Consider the following 10,415-nt stretch of genomic DNA (forward strand, 5'->3'; position numbering starts at 1 on the left):
TTCTTATAATAAACTGACTGGCTGAGAACACATTCAGTTTATGTGTTTATGAGTACACTTTCAGAATGCTTTCAGTTACATGAAGATCCATACTGTATGCATCTGTGAGTGTGGTGGTGCTGATGGGGTGTCGCGCTGGGACGAGTGAGCATAAGGGTGAGAGGGAAACCAAAAATCTAGACTACACTGCTGCAGCTACAGTAAGTCACTACATTGATATGGCAGAAGGACAATGCCCTTTTGTTCTGGGCATTGAACAGTAAAACTCTTCCTTCACTCTTTCAAGTAGCCATCCGAGTCTTAGCAAGTGCCTGCTTCTGGTGCTCCAGTGGAGTGAGTTTTCAGCCATGGTGGCATCATGTGATTGTGAGATGTCTGGAAATGAGAGTACACTCTTAGAACAGATGTGTTAAAAGCATAACACAAAAATGTGTAAAAAAATTAACACATCCTTTCTTAGAGTGTAGCAACTGCCCACAAACTGAGGATGTTGCCGCTGCCTCTGGAGGGTGTTATGACGATTTTAAGGACCCACACACGTTTTGGACCCCCAGACATAATTAGGGGTCAAGCACTAGTACAAGTGATTGCTCTTATCATGCTTATTGTTTTTAATAGCTTACAGTCAGGGCTTGACATTCACACCCGACAACCCGCCAAATGCGGGTAGATTTCGGCTGTGGCTGGTAAGACAGCCAATCCCACTAGCCACTTTGGCAGGTTAAATATAATTTTATTGTAGTTTTCTTAAAAGTTATGCGTAATGATAAACAATGTGCAATGCGACACTGGGAAACTACAACTTCCATGAGCACACTGCACCCAGCAACGCACAGAGACCGCTTGCTGAGACCCGCGTGCGATCAGTGGACCGTTGCGGACCAAAGCGCCACCTTCCAGAGAGCACGCGAGAGCTGATGGATTTGCGAATGCAAGAGGACGCAGTTTGAGCGTATACACTTCGGGAAAAATAAAACAATTGCATGGAAGTGATCGAAGATATATAAATTCAGCGCATACCAGAATGCACATGTAATCAAAGGAAATCCGCCAGCTGAGAGGTTCGCGCATGATTTTAATGTAGGCTACTTTGGGCAACAGTAATGCCCTTTCTACATTGGCATTAAAAGTCTTAAATCACTTTTAACAGAAACCATGATCAAGGTCATAAAATACATAAACAAGTTGACAGTAAAATTCATGTACATTTCTTGACAGTATTTACTGCTGTTGTTAATAAATATTTAAAGTGGTTGTCTTTTCAGTTAAGCTTCTACACCCCTGCTTCACTTTTAATATATTCATATGGAGTGAATACAGTCTCAAAACCTCCCACAAATGCACACAATAAATCCAAACACACGCACGGTAATTCACAAATGCACACAATAAATCCAGACGCGCGCACGGTAATTCACAAATACACACAATAAATCCAGACGCGTGCACGGTAACTCAAATGCGCACAGGAGATCCACATGCGCAAACGAGACTTTACAAATGCTCGTGAGAGACCCACATATTGCAATCCACAAATTCACGCGAGAAATCCACATGCTGTGATCCACAAATGCACGCGAGAAATCCACACGCTGTGATCCACAAATGCACGCGAGAGATCCACACGCTCTCCTCCACAAATACACACATCAGAATGCACATATATAAACAATGCTGCCTTTGGTCACAACACAATACACACATACTTTATTCTGTACCTGTAACTGTTTCTGCCAAATCTTCTTCTTCGGTTTTATTGGCGGTTGGCAAACCATCTTAAAGGTGTATTACCGCCACCTAATGGACTGGAGTGTGAGCAGCAGATGATAACACGTTAACTTAGCCTATTATAATCTATTAATTAACTAAATATTTAATCAAGACTTTTATATGTTGTTTTCCCAATAAATGTTCTGTTGTCAAATTTTGCAGCCAAACGAAGCAGTTCTGTGCCCTAGTGATGACCCAATGTGCAATACAGTGTCTACCTCAAGAGGGCGCTAATCATGTATATATGTAAAATTACAAAAGTCACATGAAGAGAGTGAAAATGCAATGTTCGCAAATTAGTTTGGACCTTTATTAGACCATTTTGTTATATTAAGTGTATTAAACGTTTTGTTCAGTTTGAACTTTTTTATTAATATGATTTAACATGGACTAGCCTTAGCCTGAAATAAATGTAAAAGGTGTCCAAACTGAAAACAACTTGCACTGACATCTCTTAAAATACATCAGTGTCTCAAAATGCCCAAAAGTAATGTTTTAAGTAAGGCATGTTTGTTAAATATTTCATAATTAAGCCTAAAGTTTAAGCTAATCCCTGTCTGGGAAAACACCCTTAGTCTCTGAGTGAGCAAGCAATAGGTGACGGTGGCTAGGATGGAGCCACTCCAAGACGTGTATTAGCAGTGGTGTATTAAACATTTAAAGCATAATGAACAGTTAGAAATGTAGAATTGTTGATGAGAAACGAAGTATTAATACAGTACATAAGTTAAACAATTATTGACAAACCAATTTAATAAGACAACAAAATGGTTTAAGTGCCATTTTATTATTGATTAGAGTATGAAAACATCCAGCATTGGTAATTCATGGTTTTATTTTATTTCAAGTTGTTTAATATATTTGTATGTGGTTGTTTAACTTAAAACAGATACCACATACTGTTGTGTATTTGTCACGGCTAGGGGCTGGCTACTAAACCTAAAGCCACGCCCCTTCTCAACTTCCACCTCGAGGAGGTCCCCAAAGCCAACCCAATGACCAAACAACACGAGAGCAGGTAAGTATTAAAACAAACTTTATTTAAATATTTAAAATAACTGGGGGAATGGGGAAGGGGCAATTAAAACTAACTTCCTCTCTGCCTTCCAGGCAGACCACAGCACGGGAAGGTGGCAGAAAGGGGAAGGGGGCAACGGAAGTCCCAGGGGCTGATGACCAAAATATAGGGGGGAGTGGGCCGGGAACACAGGCTCCTGCCAACTCCGCTATCCGTGGCGCCCTCCTCTTCTCTCCTGGAGGCAAAGACAAATAGTGTGAACTTGGGGTTTATCTCTCTCTCTATCTGCGGTACCTGTGTCACGTCGGCCCAATACTTCACTGCTCACTCCACTTTGTGTTTCCTTCCACAGGCTTCGACGGAGACACGAAGACTCGTTTAACCTGGACTGGGATCGTCCTCACCTGTCGGTTTGCTGCTAGTTCTTGGTAAGTATGGTTCTTTTTTCCACAGGTCACTCTCCTAACATCCACTCCCGTCTTTTCTCTCTCTTTACAGGCAGCTTGGACACAACAACACAGTTAGTGCAACTTGGATACTTCTCACCTCTCTGCTGTTTACAGCTCGGGCATGTGTGACTGTCCACAGTTCGTTCTACTGACGTTCACTCTCGTTCTCTCTTCCTTTACAGGCAGCTTGGACACAACAACACAGTTAGTGCGCTTGGATACTTCTCACCTCTCTGCTGTTTACAGCTCGGGCATGTGTGACTGTCCACAGTTCGTTCTACTGACGTTCACTCTCGTTCTCTCTTCCTTTACGGGCAGCCTGGACACAACAACACAGTTAGTGCAACTTGGATACTTCTCACCTCTCCGCTGTTTACAGCTCGGGCATGTGTGACTGTCCACAGTTCGTTCACTCTCGTTCTCTCTTCCTTTACAGGCAGCTTGGACACAACAACACAGTTAGTGCAACTTGGATACTTCTCACCTCTCTGCTGTTTACAGCTCGGGCATGTGTGACTGTCCACAGTTCGTTCTACTGACGTTCACTCTCGTTCTCTCTTCCTTCACAGGCAGCTTGGACACAACAACACAGTTAGTGCGCTTGGATACTTCTCACCTCTCTGCTGTTTACAGCTCGGGCATGTGTGACTGTCCACAGTTCGTTCTACTGACGTTCACTCTCGTTCTCTCTTCCTTCACAGGCAGCTTGGACACAACAACACAGTTAGTGCGCTTGGATACTTCTCACCTCTCTGCTGTTTACAGCTCGGGCATGTGTGACTGTCCACAGTTCGTTCTACTGACGTTCTGGTCGACAATGTACAGGGGCGGGCTTACGACAGCTGGCCTGCACAGAAAGGCGAACGACGATGGTTTTCCTAGGGGGCGCCGGGGGCAAAAACCCTCTCGGCGGATGCGCTGGTCAGCAGGGGGCGAACGTCACACCGTCTCACCGGGCCGAGCGCTGCCCTATCCTCAATGCCCGTAGGCCGATCGAATGCCGGACAGGGGCGCCCCTTTGTAGAGACCACGGGGCGGCGGAACTCCTTCGCCTCTCACTCTGCCACAAGATAGAACACACAGGTAAAGTAGCAATATACAGGTTCGTGGTTGTACTCACACACGCACTGCCAGCTTCCCAATCTTCACCGCCACACTCTGCAACTGTCGACACACCAGACGGGCGACTTCCGAAAAAACCCACACGTCACTTTACACTTGAATCGCACACAGCGTACAATAATGGATGTTGCTCACAACCGTCAGCCTCTCCGTCTCTTCTTAGTAGAAGGGGTGATGCGGGGTACGTCTGACAAGACACACAGCACTTGCACAGCAACCCACAGCAAATACACAGCACCACTTCAACGTGAAAAGTTTTCAAATGACATGGACTCACCCCCCCCACACTACAAGTGTACACACGAGACGCCCGACGTCCTCCTCTTCACTAAGGTCAAATGGGGGCGATGGTACCACGGCCGGAGCTTTTGGTTCTGTTGCTATGGCTACTGGATCCACTTATTCCTGCGGCCCACCTACCACGCTGAGTCAGGGGTAGGGCCGCCTCCTGGAGGCGTTCGATAATACACGGGTTAGTAGGTATGCTTCAGTTATCCAGAGCCAATACTCACAGCGATCCTCTTGATGATTAGTTTACAAACTGCTTCGTTTCCTTCCTCCTTGGCTACTCCAAGCGTGTCACAATCACCGTTGTTGTCTTCTACCCACAGGGTTTCCTCTACGGTAACATCCACAGAGAACTACGAGAGAGAAAGAGAGAAAGTGCAACCAACTGCCAACGTGTAACGGACGAGCACAGCTCCGTACCTCAACTCACACACTACACAACCAAACTGTGATTTACACTGCTCTTAAATACTCCTCTGTGTGCTGTAACCCTCCAATCAACCAGCGTTCCTCTTAAACACGCACAGCTGTGCTTGATTTCGCTGATTACAGCCCTCGCGATGCTACCGGATGTCCGGTGTTTCCTCTTCCCGGTCTGGGCGGAAACATCCGGGCGGAACCAAAGTTTCCCGACTTTTGGTTCCGCCCAAAAGATCGTCACCTTGTGACATATTCAAGTAAACATTCACCCCAAAAGAATCAGATTGTTCCAGTGGGTCAAAATTATTCTTGAGTTCCTCCAGTTGCTGCGGAGTGAGAATGCTGTTTGGTGTGGGAATAATCATGCCACCTTCTCCTCTTACAGCAAAACCACTTTCATCCCAATCAAAATTAACATTCTTTTCTGAAAAGTAATAAAGTACCACTAAACAAATATGAACAATACCACTGTTCTATATCAATATAAAAAAAAATTGTTTGGCTGCGAAATATAAATATAGAACATTTATTGGGAAAACAACAAATAAAAGTCTTGATTATATAATTATTTATCTAAAATCTACTGGGTAAATTAATAGATTATAATAGGCTAAGTTAACGTGTTATCATCTTATTTTATCATCTGCTGCTCACACTCCAGTCCACTAGGTGGCGGTAATACACCTTTAAGCTGGTTTGCCAACCGCCAATAAAACCAAAGAGGAAGATTTGGCAGAAACAGTTACAGGTACAGATAAAGTATTTGTGTATTGTGTTGTGACCAAAGGCAGCAATATATGTGCATTCTGATGTGTGTATTTGTGGAGCAGAGCGTGTGGATTTCTCGGGTGCATTTGTGGATCACAGCGTGTGGATTTCTCGCGTGCATTTGTGGATCACAGCGTGTGGATTTCTCGCGTGCATTTGTGGATCACAGCATGTGGATTTCTCGCGTGAATTTGTGGATTGCAATATGTGGGTCTCTCACGAACATTTGTAAAGTCTCGTTTGCGCATGTGGATCTCCTGTGCGCATTTGAGTTACCGTGCACGCGTCTGGATTTATTGTGTGTATTTGTGAATTACCGTGCGCGCGTCTGGATTTATTGTGTGCATTTGTGAATTACCGTGCGTGTGTTTGGATTTATTGTGTGCATTTGTGGGAGGTTTTGAGACTGTATTCACTCCATATATTCGTTCAAAGTTAATTTATTTATCCCTTATGTTTTTCATACACCTAAACATATGATATGATCTATACTGATATACCTGGTATATACCAGCTAATAAATGTTGTAATAATTTGGGTGGTTAGACTGCATTTAAAAAATTCAATCTGCATCTAATTTAGCTAAACCAAGTAAATTTGCTTGAATTAAAGTCATTTTAGGATGACTTATGCCAAAGTCAAGTTTAATCATATAAAATTTATTTTACCAGCAACAAAATTGTGGCCAGTGAAAATGCTTGAGTGGCTAGTAACTTTGGAAAACAACTAGCCACTTTGGCTGGTGAGCAAAAAAGTTAATGTCAAGCATGGGCGTCGGAACCATTATACGTGGGTGGGACAGGACCCACCCACTTTTTAAGACCAATGATAATGGACCCACCCACTTTTTCTCTAATTTAGCGCATTTGTCTGTTCACTTATCAAAGCGCTGTTAGTCCAAATCCATTCCACTAGAGCAGGGATCCCTAACCTTTGCTTTTTTTACACCGCGGACCCGTTTCAGCTTTACATAATTCGCGGGGGTGAGTGGACGCTGAGTTGCTGTTCGAACATAGTGCTGAAAAACCTCCTTTGCCAAATGTTTTAAACAGAAGTAAATGTCAAACAACCATGCATTAGGAAAATTAATAACTGCTTTATTTATAGTATATTTTCTATAGACGTGTAAAACCATATTATAGCGGATTATTTTACTTTCATTGTTTCACGAGTTTGCCTGCCCATTTAGTCTTAATAATTAACGGTAAACGAACTTAGCTTGGTGTTCTTAAAGGCAGCTCGAACCTTAGGTCGGACTCGAGCCCCAAGTTCAAGACACAGAAGAAAAAAAGAGGAGATGATGAGGAGAGATGCCAGAAGAATTGCGTCTGTCGCGGAGGCACAGAGACTCCCGTTTTGCTTTTAATGATAATTTACACAGCACTAAATGTGGTTCCTTTCAAACGTTAAAAGTGTAGGCTAATCGTTAAAATATTATTACTGCTGTAAAATAGTTTATTTTTATTATGGTCCCACGATTGCTGGATTATTTTTAAGTTTTTTTTTTTTACAGAAGCCTGCAATTACTTTTCATTTGCGACATGAACGTCCTCACGTCCTCACGTTAATCGATTGTGTTTTAGAAGTACACATGCTCAAACTCTTATGACAGCATTGTTTCCCGACGAATACCATAAAATAAAGTGATCTCATTTCCAGAATCTCACATTTATATTTCTCTAAGAGAGAGAGAAAGAGAAATTGGGTATAACAAATAAAAAAGGTATACAAAAGTTGTATCAGTTTACCTTCATTCGTTTTTCTTACCTTTTATTTCCTCAAAATAAAAAATAAACATTGTAGCCTACTGTCAGCAGAGTAGAGAAAAAAAATGACACAGAGAAAGATAAATGAAACATGACATCTGTCATTATTTGCAAAATATTTAAAGGGCTATTACCAGAATTTCGACCGTAATAGACTACTGTCTTTAATTTAATAAACGCAAATGTTCAGGCTAATTAAAAGGAAACATGAAAATGTCATCTATTGCAGTAAATGTATTTTTCGGAGGGGGGGGGGGGGGGGTTATGTGGGGACCCACCCACTTTTCTTTTGCTTCCGACGCCCATGATGTCAAGCCCTGCTTACAGTGTCTCAGGATTCCTTGGCTTCATCTGTCAATGTGTATTATGCCGGGTTTAACCGAACTGCCTGTCCACCATTTTTAAATTTGTCAAAAATGGCTTTAACTTTTGAAGTTTTGGACATCGGTAGGGAGCTTCGGTATGATGTCCTGAGGGTACCTGGGAAGTCAGAGTACAGCACCACCTAGGGGATATAAACTATAACAGTTCTTATAGAACTGCTTATAACTTCTAAATACTTGGTCTGATATTAATTTTCTTTGTGAAATTGTATTCACTGGTTTATGCCGATCACAACGATACCTCATTTGTCATTTTCCATCATTCTGTTCATCTGTTATTTTAAGGTATATGGTAAATGATTTTTTTCACTTTTTTGTTTATTTTAACCCAGGTTCTGTTGGTATAATGTTTGGAGCAATTCGCACAGAAATGACTGAACAGATTTTTCTGTTACCTAGGAATGTTTTTAAGAAATACCGCTCCAAAGTTTGCCGTGCCTGTGACGTTGTCTATTTGTCATATTAAAATTAATCTGACAAAATTTGCCCATGTTGTTCATTATTGTACAAAATTTTCTGAATGACTTCATTGTTGTTTAAGTCATCTTATTGTCAAATACATTGTATTTCTTATTTTTGCTCTGTTGTGTCATTTCTGCATCTTCAGTGATTGGCGTAAGTCAATGCTTGCAGCTCTGAAACTTTGTTCCGCAGGCTGGTTCAACATGTCAACTGAGTGGCGCATCTGATAAATCGCATGCATTGAGATTTTGAGGTCATGGGCTCGAATCCCATGTGAGGGGGTGCTTCCTCTGTTGTATGATGTTTGTTGTGTCTTGGGTGCTTGCTGCGTTGGTAAACTGCTGAATTAGAGATGTATAGGAAGTATAAGACTGGATATCAGAAACTAAAAGAGAAGCTGCAGAAGTCTGGGAGTATGAAAATGGGTTACAATTAACCAGTATACAAAGGTATAGATGGTTTCAGCAGCAACAACATAAACAAACAGCTTTTAGCTTTAAACGAACTTCTGGTAGACATTCACATAAAATCAATAACAACAGAGTCCTTTTACAATAGTTTATTTCTGATAACAAGATAAATAAATGCCATGTAAATACCTTTATTCATATATCATATCTAACTCATATATTACACTGAGCTAACGTTATTTAAAAAAAAATTATGTATACAATGTTTGCCACAGGTCCTTGAATTTTTTGCCTGGCTACCAAACCTCTCCACACAGTTTTGATCCACACTCGTCGTCTTCCTTTGTCTTTAGCAAACCAAAACATTTTTTTTTTTTGACTAGGTATTTGTTTCAAAGATCAATTTAGCCATTAGCCAGACTGAGACTGATGAATAAGTACAAACCAGAAGTTCACTTCGGTTCATGTGCTTAACCCAACAACGCCTGTACTGTACATCTTATAAAACGTCTACATATATTCACAGCCTTTCCTTTTGCTGTAATGCGTCAGTTATGGCAAATGGCTACCTAGGAATATGTTATGTTTATCACCACCACTGAAAATAAGAAGAATGTAAATTTTGTCCAGATCTTTACGTGTACATTAGGGCGGTGTTATGAAAATGTTTAAACCAGTATGATGTATAACTTCATGGGCGTGTTTGAACGAGCCATTTTAGGTAGGCTTGAATAAGGCTTCACTTTTAAAAAGAAGATCTCTTTGGATTTGAAACTTTAATTTTTGCAACTTTACAGATCTTTTATGTGCACATACATAATTTAACACTCTAAAAACAAAGGAAAACATGAAATTGGGTCAAAATCTGTTAATACAGCTTTTCTTGTAATGTTTCAATGTTGCAGGTTTGGTGCTGGGGTGCACTTGATGTTGCTACAATTGGTAGTATTGCAAATCCCTTATGTAATGTCAGACTTACACTTCATATGTTTCTTATTTTAAGGGCCATTTCTTCGATGTAATATGGAAATGTATGTCTAATTTAAAATGGGTTTGTGCTAGAAACACTGTCAAGTCAGATTTACAGCATTTGTGTAACGCTTTCTTTTTAACAATGTTTATTGATTCAAAACAGCTTTACAAGAAAAATGAAGAATAATATTAATAATAATATATAGGACTTACATAACTTTCCACTGGACACTGCCAATCATCTGCCAAGCGCCTTCATTGCCATATACTTCGCTGAAGCTCCGAGACCTTCATCACCACACATCAGACGAGCTTAGTGGTCATCATAGTCTCTATCCAGCCAATCTTCGAGATCATCACCTGAAACATCTCCCTGGCATTGGTCTAGTTGTCATCTGTCTCGCTCTTAGACATTTTTCTATTTTTTTCTGTAATTAGTTCTTTCACCTGCAACTGCATGGTCTCTTTCGTTCCTTGACACATGCTTCTGATGTGTTAAAATACACTACGAAATTATGTTTATACCTTTAATTGATGCAGTTTTTATCATATATCAGTGTTTTACAGTAATCATAATGTAATAAGAT

This window comes from Paramisgurnus dabryanus, chromosome 21 (assembly GCF_030506205.2).
Source record: "Paramisgurnus dabryanus chromosome 21, PD_genome_1.1, whole genome shotgun sequence".
NCBI lineage: Eukaryota > Metazoa > Chordata > Actinopteri > Cypriniformes > Cobitidae > Paramisgurnus > Paramisgurnus dabryanus.